Consider the following 15,857-nt stretch of genomic DNA (forward strand, 5'->3'; position numbering starts at 1 on the left):
AAGCAAAGGCGAGTTCCCGTCTATCAAATGAGGACCCTTTTGTCGTCTCTTGGAGCAGAAGCGGTGAATGATGCCCTCGACAACTCATCGGGCGACGGGGAAATTGGCGTGACCGGCGCCAGAACTGACAGGAGAGTGGCGCTCCTTTTAATCCCCAATCAAGTAGACGACCGGCCAGCTGCCTGTGCCCGCCAGGCATTGTCCCCGCTAGCCGGAGGATGAGACGTCGTGTCGGCACAACGAGGGAGGGCAACAAAGAAAGCATCTTCCTGGAAAAGACCGCGGCGGCCACCGCAGATCGCCCCGCTAATTGGGCGAGCTGTGCGGCGGACCCTTTGAAGTATGCTGCCAGGATCCTGGGAACTCTCGACTAGCGGCACACACACGACGAGGAAGAGCCCTGCTGGCGCCACCTTGCAGTGCAGTGTTCACGTGGACCGTGCATGCTCGCCCCCCTCACCTGTGTGTGTGTGATTGGTGTTCCACTTGGAGAGGAGGAGCCTAACAGGGCTTAAAACGACGTCGCAGAGTGCTGGACGTAGCTCTGAACTATGTAATGTTCAATCACCACGCTCGTGGTTTGTGAAACCACTAACCCTTCCTTTCTGTAAATATGTGTAAATAGTGTCATAAACCTTGTTTCGTTCTCGTATCCTCCAGCGTCCTTCCTTCCGAACGTAACAACTGGTGGCAGCGGTGGCATGCCATCAGCAGCGACCGTCCTCCTTTCAACCTCTTACAACGCCAAGTCTATCTGTGAGGAAAGCTGGGGGATCACTCACATGACACTTCGCTCTGTTTTTATTTCGAAGGCTTCACCAGTTTCGCGTTCATTTTTTTTTCCTTTGCCAATGACATACAATGACCTGAAAAAAGTTCCTTTGTCATGCTGTTATGTCTACAGAGATCAGACGGGTCGAGGCCTAGTGACACCTATAGGCAGTGTGAACATCCTTCAGGCACAAAACTGACCTCTTCGCTAGTCTCTGCGTCCCCAATATATCAGTGTCATCGGCAAAGAAAGGAATAGAATGAACGTGAAGATTTTGAAGCCTTAAAAAAACAAAGAAGGGCAAAATGCAACGCATGTATAAGTGATCCTTCAGTTGTCCTTACAGCTAGATAAGGGATTCGCGTTGATAGATAGCGGGTGCACGTGACGTTGATCATAGAAGGGCGCTTTTCGAACCATTTTGACACGCTTGTTGCCTTTGTAGTGTTAGGTGTACAGCTGTGGAACGCCTCAGCCTAATTTTCATGAATGCGCTTCTGGTACATGGGTTCGAGGACTTTCCGCCATAAACATTTCACTCGATGTCCTGTCAGATTGATCTCCTTAGTTTGTTCTTCCAAAAATATTAGAAACCAACTCGCCGAACAAGCTACATATGTGGTGTCCTTTTTGAAACACGGTTGTGATAAATCGGCATCCATAGTTAGTTGAATTAATTCCGAGATAAAAACTGGTGAAGTAAACGCAGATTACTTGTTTTGATAGCACGCGTGGAGCATCGCACGGTGTGTAGGACAAAGCACGTTGAAAATGCAAACCCACGCTTCATTGTTTTGTCTGCATTCATCTTCTGTGCGCTACTTCACAGTTTACACAAACTTAAATTATGGTGATCACGATTTCGCCCATATTGTTGATTTAATATGTTTAATAGAACATTTGGTATAATAATTGTCATTTTACATTTCTTTGTAAATATGCCCTAAACAGCTAGCCCTTCCTCAGTTATAACATTATCTTCCATACACATCGCGCTTCTACCTTGCCCGTCCCCAGTTCTGGCCCCCCACCCTTCGCATTTGATCTGCCTTTGTTCTTCGACTCGCTTGCACAGTCATAATTATGAATGTTCCAGTACCGAAGTTCTACACATTTGATCATTGTTCAAAGCCCGCCTCACTTATTACAAATTCTCGTCCGCTAGAATATGTCGACAGTCCTCGCCATACACCGCCGTTGGCGCTGTCACTGACCGGGATTCGCTGAAATACAGTGAACTCAAAAGTATCTTAAAATTCACGTTTAAATCTAATTCAACATGATTAGGAGCAGTCGACAAGTTGTTTTTTTTTATAGTCCACTTATTTAACTTGAAATGGCAGGTGAACTAAGTTCAATGCGTTTGCGAAGTCGACAGTATTAAGGCCTGACTGGTGACAGAAGGTGCAAAATAAACGTTGGTCAGCTGGGAAAAAGTTATTTAGATGGCACGCCGGAGAGACAGAGAATAAAACATTTCTTTGCGGCCGAGGAAGAAATGTCGGCGAGTGGTATCCTTTTAGTCCGGTATTCCATTGGCACGGGCCGCTGTCCTCGCTCGTCTCACGAGGGCCTCTGGGGTCTTCGGACCCGAGCTGGACAGAGCTGCCTCCCACCCTATAATGATGTGCTGTGCTCTGGCTTGTAGAGGTGGATTGTGTGGGCATTCCCATACCATGTGGTACAGGGTGGCTGTCTTAGTGATGCAGAACCTGCACTGTGGTGCGTATGTGTCGGGATCTATCTTGGATGAATTGGGCTAAGACAAAGTCTGCAGGCGACGCCACGCTACCCGAGATTCTTTACTGAGCTTTGGCCCCGGGGGCGGAAGTTTCTATCTTTCGAGTCTTTGATGTTCTAGAATATCAGTTCATGTTAGGAGCGGGTTCATACGCATAGCTTAGGGTGGGTGCGATATGCCGGGGTCGGAGGTCCGGAAGACTAGCTCTCGGGCCAAGGCAAGGGCGAGCTCATTGCCATTGGACGGGTATCCATATCAGCTGTTTCCATTCGCCCTCTGCGCGTGAGGATGAGAGTTGTGTGAGAAGTCGATGAGCGATGGGGCCAATGTAGCCTTTACAAAAATTTCGGTGGCCTGCTTTTGAATCTGTTAGAACAAAGGTGGACCTTGGGTTTCGTAGGACGAGGGTGATTCCTGCTTCTTCCATACTAGTTGTGTCTGTCTCCTAGGCTGATATACAATCAACCTGTTTTCCACAAGGAATGACGCTTGCTGTGTATTTGCCATTCACTGGTCGAGCTGCATCGGCAAAGAAGGCGCCCTCAGTATCTGAGTAGTTGTCGTGAACTTTTGCCCGTGCCCGACGTCGATGTTCGTGGAACTGAGGATGCATGTTGCGTGGTAGTGGTTTGATGATGAAGTCTTGCCTCCATTCATGTGGGATACGTATCCGAACTATTTCATGCACACCACACGAATCAAGTCATGCGCCTCGCCATCACTAAAACGGGACGGAAAATACCATCAGAACTTGGCATCGAACCCCCATTGAGAGAAGGGGAAAACAACGTATCCCACATGAATTGCCCGCCGATCGGTTGGCGTCGGCGGCGGCGGCGTAGCAAAAACTGTCGGCGTCGGCGTGCTGACCCCTCGGCACACACCTCTAACTTCCTTCTCAACCGTCACGAATACAATGGGAGAGTTTCTGAGTATGTTTCGCCACACGTCGGCGGTAGGGGCGTAGCGACCCTGCCATTGCATCTTCTGCGCCGCGCACACGGCACAAGGGAGATTGTCGATGTGAAATCGTGGAATAAGGGTTCTCGACGATGAGGGGGAGGGGGATTACTCAAGAAGTCGGAGGCAGAGGAATCATCTCTCCTTAAAAAAAAACTAATGTTATCAGACAGCTCAACGCATAATTTAGGTGTACATGTGCTCGTCGGTAATTAGAGCTGAAGCTCAGTAAAATGCTGAAGACTGGCTAAAGAGGCTTAATGCATGAAGCATAAAGCATTGGCGACGATCGGAGAGAGAGAGAGATAAACAACACTGCATCTATTCAGCAAGCGGCGAGCAACAAACACCTTTGGCACTTGCTCTCATCGGACGAGGCCGCAATTAAAGGTCGCTTACAGAAATGACGAGCACACCTTCCCTTTGCTAGCTATTTTCTATTTCTTTAATTTTGCAAATACATCTGTAGTGCTTTTCAGGGCTAAAAGCGGTAGTCTGCTGTTTGACAGCTCTTTGAAACACGTACGTGACTTGTATCTTTAACGGTTAAAAATATAAAAAAGTGAACTTTTGTTGCTGAATATCCCCTTCAGATGGCATGCCCTGGAGGAGTGGCGTGCATTGTCAAAGTGTTAACACCACCTGTAAACATTCATTCCGGAGACCCCGAGCTCTTTTGCGTTCCTTCGTACTGCAAAATTACATCCATGAATAATGTGAAAAATGCAGCTGCTTACACTCGCTAGCCGCTTACTTAATAACTAATATCTCCAGTGCAAATCATTTCTGCGCTATACTTCGAGTTCGTGGAAGAACATGTTTAGGAGGAGAAACTGACGCCCCAACTTTTCGGCAAGTAGAGAGAGAGGAAAACATTTATTGAATGAAGCTTGTGAGTGAAGGTGGGAGGGTCCCTTTTTCTAGGAACCCTCTGGCTTGGAGAGCCCGCCGAGCTCGAGCGACGAGTTGACGCTGCTCAACCAGGTCCGGCTGGGAGATCGCAGCCTCCCACGCTTCACTGAGGAGGTTTGGTCCGCATCTGGTGCTGCTGCTCGTAGTCTTCGGACGCTTACTTTGCACTGCAGTAGGAGGTGCGCCAGAGTGTCTGCCACATTGCAGTGAGGGCAGATGTAGCTGTGCGACGTTGGCCTCATATGGTGCAATAGTACGCCGTGGGTAAACGTGTTGCTTTGAAGGCGCCTATGGTCAGTCCCTTCGTCTCTTGTGACTTTTGGATGTGGCGGAGGGTATAACCTGCGTTCGAGCCGATAATGTTGCAGTATTGCATGATACGTTAGTGGTACAGCTTCTCTTGCCACTGATTTTGTTGTTGAGTGGGAGGTGCCTCGGATCTCGTATGGGAATGCCCGGTTGACGCATTCACGGGCTGTGGTGTGTGCCGCTTCATTTCCCTCGAGACCTTCACGGCCCGGAATTCACACGATGCATGTGTAGGGAGGGGGATCGTCCACGCACTTTAGTAACCTAATCGCCACCGTGGAGACCCTGCCCTTCAGGTAGTTCCGTGCCGCTGTTTGTGAGTCGGTAAAGACCACGTTGGGATCCTCATTCGTCTGGGTGGCGAGTGCTATAGCAGCCTCTTCAGCTGTTTCCACACGTTTGGCGAGGATAGTCGGTGATGCCAGCACCGCGCCTTTGTAATCTGCGACGGTAATCGCGAAGGCATTACGTCCCGGATATTTGGCTGCGTACACGTATCGCGCCTGCGGGTCATTGCCATGTTTTTTTTTTCGAATCATGTTAACCCTGGCAAGCCGCCTTTCTCGGTGATGTTGAGGATGCATGTTTCGAGGGATGTGCTTAATTTCAAGGCTTTCTCGCAGGTGTGACGGTATTTTGCCTTTGCATTTTTCGTTGGGTTCTAGGGTAGTCTGGTATCCTGTGCGTCGAAGGACGGCTTGCCCTGTGAGCGACAGCTTGAGTCTCTCGACCTGGTTGATGAGGGGTGCTTCGGTGAGTTCTTCTCACGTATTGTGAACTCCCATGCGAAGCAGTCGATCAGTGGAGGCGGCTGGCGGCAGTCCTAGGGCAAACTTTGTAGCCTTTTGTATGAGCAGATTAAGTTTTTGTTTCTCCGCTGTCTTCAGGTTGAGGTAGGGAGTTCCGTACGTTATGCGGCTGTAAAGGAGAGCTTGTACCATTTTTAGGGTGTCATGCTCTTTGAAACCACTGCGGCGGTTAGCCACCCTTCGGATTAGGTGAGTGAGTTGTGTCACAGTGTTCTGCAGCCGGGGTATACGGCAGCGGAGCCAGACCCATCTTTATGTATATGTAGTCCAAGGACTCGAAGCGGGTCAACTTGTGGTATGTGGACTCCCTGTAGAAAGACTTGTAGGTCAGGAGTGTTGTAGCTTGGTGGTCTGCCCCGGGTGCGTGCCGCAAGTATTAACAGTTCCGACTTTTCTGGAGCACATTGGATGTCTTGAGATATCCTTCAGTGATGTTAACCGCCTCTTGAAGTCGGTCCTCCTGTTCATCCCCGCTTGAACCTTTTGTCCACATAATGATATCAACGGCGTATAACGCGTGATGTATCCCAGGGACAGCGTCCAAGAGACGTGGGAGCTTAAGGAGGACCAGGTTGAAAAGCAGTGGTGATATCACTGAGCCTTGCGGCGTGCCTTTATCAGGGAGTTGAAAAAGCTCGCTCCGGATATTGGCAATCCCTACAGTGACTGGGCGGTTGGAGAGAAAAGGCAGCATGTAGGCGTATGTTTTGGCACTGCAGCCGACATGTTCCAGGGTAAAGCCTTCAAGGGAGATGACATCTTCAAGGGAGACGCAGTGTAGTATGGGTAACGCATCGGCGTGAAATGCAGCATGTCGCATTTCGCACCGGTTGCCGTCGAGCCGCAACGACGGACGCTGGTCACGTCTGGCGTCAGACTATAGAGTACTCACGTTTTGCTAACGTAGCGTCGCTGTGCCCAGCGTGCGCGCGCGTCAACGCTACATAGGAGTATACTGGGCCCTTCAGGATGCGCTCGCGGCCCTTTAGCTAGCTCTACATACACCGAATTTGGTGTTACATGACGTCAATGGTTGCCGAAATGTATGAATCGTACAAACATGGTAATCTTGACACGTGTGTCATGTAAGAACATGACAACACACCACGCTCATAGCGGGCTCGCGGTCGTTTCGCTAACTCCTCATATGCTAAATTTGGTATCACGTGACATAAATAGATGACGAAGGTAAACGACCCATCCAAGCATAATAATCATGACACGGAAGTCACGTAGGGCATTATTTAACTCCACCTTGTAACGTTGTGCTCATTTTAAAGTGGCATATCATAATTTCTTATTTGTGCTTCGCATATCATCGATTACCACCGTACATGGGATCTGCATATTGTTTTTTACAAGGTCGACAGTGGAAACAACAGAATCCCCCCTGGAGCGAAGCGTCAGTTATGTCATAACAAAGAAATTGAACAGTGACCCCATGGAAGCAATATTCGGCGGAAATGACATGCGGCGGGAATGAAATGCTGGATGCTAGAGCCGTCATCACCGCTCTGGACCACATCGTTAAGTTGCACATCCCAAGACCGAAAGAAATCAATTTATCAAATTTGAAAGTTGAAGAGGAGGCTGCGATGATATCAAATATGCTTGATACGGACCTGAGATCTTTGTTGCAGTACGAGGCTTGTTCGTCTCCATCTGTCACCTTCTCCAGCTTAGCATACCTCGGCGGTTACATCGCTAAGCTTATTACAGACCTCGGATGCGACTCTTGCGCTGCGCTGCTGACGACCAACAACCAGCATCAGCTGCACAGGCTGCTGCGAGCACAAGAGAAGCGCGAACTACACTACCCGAGGCTCGAGTTTCTAGCTCTTTCGGACAAGATAGTGGTCTTTTTTGATAAGGCCTCTGAACACCTGCCACGCAGGAGTGTGCTAGAAGTTTTCCAACCAGCAGTCCAGCCCTACTTGCAACGCACTCCCACCTTAAGCTGCTTTGAAAGCGTTGACGACAGCCACTCTCGGCGATCCGCAGATCTCATAGCCGAAAAATCCTTACGGATTTTCCTCGTCAACCACACAAACTATAACTGGCTGACGCAAACGACAAGCTTTCCACATACACACACAAGCCGACTAAGAAGCATTTTAGGCGGTGATCAAGACATTTGTGAAATCCGGCAAAGTTTCTTACTTGAAATTTGCAACTATTGCATATGCTTATGAGCAATAAATATTCATTTTCAGACCTTAGAAGGTCTACACGTTTGATAGCGGATAGCTGTACTTCGGGCTCTTACATTTACACATTTTTCAATAAACTTAAGCTCGATGCGCCTAACACAAGTAAGAAGTCAAAACAAACTATTTCTGTGCCTTTAACAATTAGGCAAGTTGTTTTTAAACGCACGGTGAATGCAGAAGTTCACCCGAATTCATGTGTTCGCGCGCTGTACGGGGCGGCGGAAGATGGCAGGGTCGCAGTGGCGCCCTCAAAGGAGTGGCGAGAGGCATATACTACACCCATTGCGAAGGCCGTAAGAAGGGAGCGCGCACGGTGCAGTCTAGCCCGGCTGTGCTCAGTGCTAATAGTGAACTAGAGTATGATCTAGAGCGCAGCCGGCAGGCCGCGGCTGCTGTCTGGGTGCACGGTCGGGCACTAGGCTGAGGAACTTGATAGAAGTGCGTGCCCCTCGCGATTTATAGTACAGTAATATCGAAGTTCTGTAATGAAAAGCACTTCAGCAAGCCAAATAACAAATTGAATAGCCAGCTTCGAAATTTGACTATGTTGAGCAGTAATGATAGCCACAGTTTCCAGCAGCTTTGGTTTTGCTTGCATCGTTATGAAGTAGTCACGCATGCATGGGTGCGCATTAGCGCTGCATGCGCTGCTCGTAGCTGTCTTACAACCCCACCTGAATGGAGTGATGATGAGCTTGGCATTCGAGGATGACAGCATTTCAGTTGTCAGTTTTATGGCGACGATGTTTTGTGTCATCCTGAGATATCCGCAATCGTTCATGGGCTTCTTTTGTTCACATCAAGTTGTTTCCTCCGCCGCAAGTTCGTATAGCTTCTGACCTTGCGCGCAATATTGTCGCTACTCAGGTTACGTGCGTGGTCCACACTTCGCTGGGGCGCAGTGTGTTAGGCGCTGGCTGCACAGCTTCTCCTAACAAGAAGAAGGCCCTCGGAGCACATCTTGGCTCAGACTACGGAGCAGTGCGAAGCTCTTTAGAGTTACGCACAATATTGTTTTTTTTTATACGATATGCGCAAAAATGGAAAGAAATATGCTTGGATGCATATATTGGAACGCCAACCTATGCGGTGTAACGTGGCTCATGGAAAGAGGCGATGCTAGATGAAATAGCCAAGTTCATTGGACATCTTATTTATAGAGGGGTTATTTATATCACAGGTATCCATCTACCTATATTCGAACACTTATAGCGACACAACAAAATTTACTGAGAAAAAGTGTACAAGTACACTTGTTGGTTGGTTGGTTGCGAAACTTTATTGAGGTCCTGCAAGGCGCACGTCAGCGCACAGCGGGCGACTCCCACGTCGGGACCAAGTGTCTCACTTGTGTCTCACGAAATATCATGCAACGCTTCACCGCATGGCACGAGCAACGGAGCAGCACCTCCGTTCCGACTTTGTCTATGTGAACAGAAACATTTTTGTACAACATTCATTTTTATGCTGTTCCTAAGTCATTTATTTACAAAATACATATTCTGAATTTACTTTGTTCTGAATATTTTTACATATATAGTGTTTTGTATTGCAGTGTTTACTAGATTGTGACCAAAAATTTCACTTTTCAATTTTTTTTTCATTTTAAAAGGTTTTTGTTGCTCTACAACATACATTTTATGGAATGAGCATTTTGTTGTGACAAGTTTGGAATGCTTCACTGCGCGCTGGAGTATTTTTCCAACTGGCAAAAATGATCTTCCCGAGACATATGAAAAACAACCATTTCAGCACGGTAATGAAAGAGTCAAGGGCCTCTCATGGGACATTACGTAGGGGGGAAGGGGGTAACAATGGTTTGTAAATATGGCTGCTTCTCTGACCATCCTCCGTCAGATGACTAAGGAAAGGTTAGTTCACGTGTCAGTGCATGGTCACAGATAGTCGGAGCATGGTTTTGTGGTGTTACATTGAATCAAGTCGCTTGTGGGGTGATGCACAGTATTGCTTCATTCACCGAGGTACCAAAGAGCCCAAATAAAGACTCGGAACTCAGTTGAGAGGGCGTTCGGCGTGTGTAAGAGGCATTCGCATGTCCCTTGCCTGGACATGCGAATGCAGCACAAGGCCAAAAATATCGTGCACATAATCGCAGCTTGTGCTGCACTCCACAACTTGGCCTGCTTATTAAGGGAACCAGAGCCACCCGCTCAAAGGGTTCCACAGCCTTCCCCCATCAGTACAGTGGCAACAAGAACAGTGCAACTGCCACCTGTTGATCTCCTCGCCGACAGCCGTTCAGGAAATCAAGCGCGGGACCTGCTCATACGCAAGAGCTTCACATAGGCAAAAATTGCATATATCGAGAACTCGGCCATACATCCTCTTTTAGGGCTGCTGTACACGCCCATCTGCTTATCATTCATGCATAAAAATATACACTTACATGGTTTCATAGTTTTATGAGAGATCTCATCATTTATTTACAAATGAGGCACATTACATTGCAGCCTGTAAGGCTGTTCCTCTTTTCATTCTTTTTCAATCTGTAGTATTTCAATCTCATTTTTTTTTATTTTCAAGCTCCTTTTTGTGCCTTGAAAGCTCGAGCTCTCGCACTTTATTTTCATGCTTTCTTTTTTCGACCCATTCCAGCGTCATATAATCGTGGTCCTCCTGTAAAAGCCGGACACGGACCGTGTGCTCTTCTTTAAGGAGTTCCGCACGAGTTGCGTTTTCCGCAGACAGCGTCTTTTCCAGAACAGACATCCGGCCCCTAAGTGTCCTGCATACTTGAGCAGCAACAGTTGCTGCAGAAGTGCTACTTCCAGCAGCTCCGGCGGCCTGGTGGCTGTTTGCACAACCTTCGGCAGCAGTATTCGCTTCGCAATCAGAAGAAGGTCTGCCGTCTTCGTCGGCATCTGTGCCTGTTATTTATTTATTTATTGCGAATACTGCAGGCCAGTTTGTGGCCCAAGCAGGAGGGGCATTTGGCAATACACATAACACTGTTACACATGCATACAAAGAATAAAAATAAAAACAATAAAAAGGAGTACAAGACAGATTGGTCAAGGCATAGCACACCATACAATGCATATACTTAGCCACAGATGCTTTCCTGGAGCGCTTGGGAAAATTTTTTAGCTTGTATCACTGCTTCCGGGAGCGCATTCCATTCGAAAATTGTACGTGGGAAGAAGCTGTGCTTAAACTGATTAGTTTTGGCGAAGATAGGCTGAAAGGAATGAGCATGCATGTGACGGGTCCTTCTTGTGCTTAGCGGTTTAATCATAGTTGACGGAGTTATTTTCACCTTAGAAGTAGCAATATTGTTGAGGAAGAGTAAACGGGCCAAGCGTCTACGAACTGCTAGGGTTTGAATGCCATTGTCAGTCATGAGCTTCGACGGAGAATCGTAACGCCCATATTTGTTAAAAATGAAACGCACCGCTTTTCTCTGAACGAGCTCAAGCATGTAGATATCTTTTTTCACGTGCGGATCCCATATCACGGAAGCATATTCGAGTTTAGCCCTAACAAAAGTTTCATAGGCTAAAAGCTTAATGTGACTTGGAGAATGCCTTAATTTTCGTCTCAAAAAACACAACTTAGTAAATGCAGCAGAACAAATACGTTTTACGTGGGATGACCAAGATAAATTAGAGTTCAAAGTGAGGCCCAAGTACTTGTACTCCCCAACATCTGCAATACAAGTGTTCTGCAAGAAGTACTGGGAGTTGAAGAAATGTTTTTTGCGCGTTATTCGTAGAAATGCACATTTTCCAGCATTCAACATCATTCCCCACTGATCACACCAACTCTCTATTGCAACAAGGGATTCCTGCAAAACTTCACAGTCATCAGGTGAGCGAATTTCTCTAAAAACAACACAATCATCGGCAAACAGCCTGATGGAGACAGTTTCGGGAACTACGTGGGCTAAATCATTTATATAAAGAAGAAACAACAACGGTCCCAGCACGCTGCCCTGGGGTACCCCAGAGGTAACTGCAAGAAAATTAGAGAAACAACCATTAATATCAACATACTGTTTATTTAAATAAGCTCTTATCCAGTTCAAAAGGCAATCAGGAAGGCCAATGTGTTCAAGTTTATACAAAAGCTTTTCGTGTGGCACTTTGTCAAAGGCCTTGCTAAAGTCGAGGAAAACCACATCAACTTGTCCAGACTCGTCCAATACCGCAGAGAAGTGATGAACAGTAGTGACCAATTGCGTAACAGTGGACATATTTTTTCTAAAACCGTGTTGATAGGGCGACAAAATGTTCCTTTCAGCCAAAAATTCATGAATGAACCCTACAATAACATGCTCCAACATTTTACAACAGCTACTTGTGATGGAAATGGGTCTGTAGTTAGAAATTGAAAGTTTGTCTCCCGTTTTAAACAGTGGTTTGACCCTAGCAACCAAAAAATCATACGGGACTTCACCTGATGTGAGAGAGATCTGGAAAATGTTAGTTAAAAAGGCAGATAGCTGATCAGCATACCGTTTCAAGAATCCATTAGGAAGATCATCGGGGCCGGGACTTTTTCTAGGATCAAGCTTTCGTAATAATGCCAGTATTCCGAGATCCGAAATAACAGGTATATTTGAATAATCTGTTGGGCGTTTAGGAACTGATCCGCCTGGTGAAAAGACTGATTGAAAGTAATGATTGAATGATTGAGCTATTTCTTTGTCGTCTCTTACAATTTTACCATTTACAGCTATTTCTTTCAGAATATTTTTCCGTTCACCCAAAAACCGCCAAAACTTAGAGGGGTCATTTTTAATGAACTCAGGAAGTGTTACGGTAAAATAATGAGATTTCGCTGATTTAACTTTACATTCCAAAGACTGCTTCAAGCTTTGTAAATGTTGCTCCCCTAGACTCCTGTTTCTCCTAAGACGTTTAATCTTACGCTTGGTCTGAATGATATCTCGGGTAATCCATTCTTTGTGACGTTTATTTCTAACCTTCCTTAAGGGTACAAAATGCTCGATGCAGTATTTTATTGTTTCCTTGAAGTGCGTCCACAACGTGTGCACATCATTGCTAGTTTGGATATCAAATTTTAACTCTAAGTAATCAATGATAGAAGCGTCATCGGCACGGTCAAAATTTTTGACATGGTTGACCGGTTGGTCTTCAACACTGCCAAACCCGGTAGAAGAACAATAAAACGATAAGAGCCGGTGGTCAGAAATACCAGGATCTACATTTGCTACACCACTAGAAAATACGTCACTAACAAAAAATAAATCTAGAATGGCGTCAAGACGGGTAGGTTCCAAAACTAACTGTTTTAAGCTTATAGCCAACATCATGTCTAAGAGAGTATCACATGGGTCACTCTCTCCATAAGTAGGTCGATTCCAGTCAAAACTCGGCAGATTAAAATCGCCTGTTACAATAACCGGGTGACCACGGTAGGGCAAAAGATAATCGTACAATTTGCAAAGAAACGAGTCGGTTGCATCAGGCGATCGATAAGCAGCACAAAGCAAGAATTTTAAGTCACAAAAAGATACGTTTAAAAACAAGCTTTCATGATTAGAGATCGCAGGCAAAACCGAGATCTCGATATTGGCCGCTGTGATGGCTCTACAGCGGCGGCACCTTGCCACGGATCATCTGCAATAAAGAAAATATGGTATTATGGTACTATCGGAGTATTGTCTATGACGCAAACACCTGTACACGACTGCATGCAGAAAAGAGCAATTTCTGAGAAATATAAATGGTTAAATTTTGAGGAGATCATCATTACGTCTTAAAATGCAACACACCATACCGTGGCAATTGAAGTCCGCTTCATCTCGACCATCAGTCATGGGCTGTAGCAGCCTCAAGACAGGGAGACCTGCGACGGAGGGCTGTTACCCTGTGGCATCAGAATCAAAGGCGTTCTCCACCCTTATCACCATGTGATCCGCAATTGACCCAACCAATTCATAAATAGAAGCCATGGCGGAAGGCGCCGATCCCCCTCCTAATCAGAAATAAAGTTTCAATGCAGAATGAAGCAAGTTTTGATAAACGTCTTGCACACACACACACACAAAAAACAGCGGTTCCGATGTTCCTCTCTCCTAAGTTGAGTGCAATGTAGTTGACTTGGTTCAACTCAAGGAAAAAATAGCAAAACATTGCGCAGAACAAACGTTAGCGTGTTTATATGCATTTTTTTGTAAAAAGCCAAAATACGTCAGTTGTCTACAAATGCATCTTATTAGGTTTCTCGAAAACACCTTGCACTGATCGCGCATGTTATAGGCCAACTTAAAGACCGTTCTTCGAGGAAAATGCAATTTTTAGTAGTTATTTTTTTCGACATGCTCTGCAAAATTTAATGGTCATGACCATTTGCTCTCAGCACTCGCATTTCTACCGACTACAAAACATGTGGCAGATCAAAAGTGAGCCAGTCATGCATAACACGTTCAGCTTACCAGTTTTGTGGCTCTCTCTTTTTTCACAGGCAGTTTCCTCTTTCTATTTTTGCTTGAGGTTATTCCAGCACTTCTTGAGGTGCAAGTGGTCGCGCCGGGTGATTCCATGATTGTAATTGCCGCGCTTGGCAATTTCTTTCCATGTTTAATTTTTTTTTTTCGCTGTCGACGCTGCGTCAGTTTTCTTGCACTCGATGATGTGCTTGAAATCTCTCACGAGAGAGAAAGCACCATCTTTTCGTCTTCGGTGAAGCGTGGTGCCACCCTGCGTTGAGGTGTCTCTTGGGACGATATCATACTTTTCTGCGACATCTCGGAGCGGATAGTCTTTCCTCCTTGGCTCGACGATTTCGCTCAGAAAAGTGACGCGCTGCGGCGGTGAGCCTTGCTTTCCCCAAAAGCCATTTCCTAGCACACATATCAGGAATTTTTGTTTCGTTTGGTGCAGACGTGTGGGGTTGAAAAAAAATGCCAGACATCTGCAGCACAAAGGAGGAGGAAAGAACTTTATTCAGAGTCCGGCGAGTAGATGGGGTGGGTGATTGGCCCCGCCTAGGTTACGGCCAGGAGTCCTTGAATCCTGGCGGCTTCCTCGGCCCGCTGGACGGCCCACATTTGGTCTTCGAGGACGGAACTGAGCATTGCGGCTTCCCAGCGCGCGCGAAGGCTGTCAGCAGGGGCCGCATACTTGTTATGAGTACTAATCCCTCTACATTCCCATAACATATGCTCCAGAGTGGCTCTGGAGTCGCAACGCTTGCACCTGTCCGTTTTGTATATATCAGGATATATAATGTGCGATAGTGCAGGATTCGGATATGTCCTAGTTTGTGACTGCCGCCATTCGACAGACTGTCTTTTTGTTAATTTTGGGTGAGGGGGCGGGAATATGCCCCTCTGCAATCTAAAATGCTTTGTAATTTCATTGTATCTGGTCATTCTGTCTTCCCACTCCCACTCGTCTGCCACGCCGTAATCACCGGAGGAGGTTGGGGCGGCACTTGAGAGGGCAGCTCGGTCGGTGAGCCCTCGAGCTGCGTCATGTACAGCCCCATTGTTGCTGTCCCCCGCGATGGCATGAGCAGGTGTCCATATAATATATGTATTTCTGGGGCTTGTTCGACACCCTCCTTTGAGAATACGTAGTGCCTCCGGGGAGATGCGGCCGTTGGCAAAGTTTCTCACTGCCGTTTGAGAGTCACTGACTATCACGGTTGCGTTTGTCTGAGCTACAGCGAGCGCTATGGCTACCTCTTCCGCTGTCTCGGTACTTGTGGTGCGTATCGTCGCGCATGTCATACAGCGTTTGTTGCTATCGATTACGGCTGCGGTAAACCCCCGTTTGCGTTTGTATCGAGCAGCGTCTACGAAAACTGCGTCCTTGTCATTACCGAACTTTTTTTTTGTATTTGTTTTGCTCTTGTCTCTCGTCTAGCTTTATTGTGTTCGGGGTGCATGTTTTTTGGCAAGGGTGGTATCATCATTGTTTCCCTGGTCTCTTTTGGAATGTCCACCTTAACGCCGTGTTGCGTGTGATACGTTATACCTAGTCGCTCTAGAATATGTCTTCCTGCTCGTGTCTTAGAGAGACGCTCATATTGCGCAGTACGCTGCGCCTCAATAAGCTCATCTATTGTATTGTGCAGGCCTAGCTGTAACAGTTTGTCGGTGCTTGTGCTAATCGGTAGCCCTATAGCTAGTTTGAATATTTTTCGAATGAGGC

General features: G+C 46.7%; 1 long non-coding RNA gene across 1 annotated transcript; it reads right to left on the reverse strand.

Moving 5' to 3' along the window:
• Positions 1–11,711: 11,711 nt before the first annotated feature.
• Positions 11,712–15,546, reverse strand: LOC142765183 (uncharacterized). Its single transcript, XR_012884078.1, has 2 exons — positions 13,477–15,546; positions 11,712–13,316 (listed from the first exon to the last, which is right to left on the reverse strand). It is a non-coding gene; the product is annotated as an uncharacterized LOC142765183 (long non-coding RNA).
• Between the last annotated feature and the right edge of the window lie 311 nt (positions 15,547–15,857).

The sequence above is a fragment of the Rhipicephalus microplus genome, chromosome 1 (genome assembly GCF_043290135.1).
Source record: "Rhipicephalus microplus isolate Deutch F79 chromosome 1, USDA_Rmic, whole genome shotgun sequence".
Lineage (NCBI taxonomy): Eukaryota > Metazoa > Arthropoda > Arachnida > Ixodida > Ixodidae > Rhipicephalus > Rhipicephalus microplus.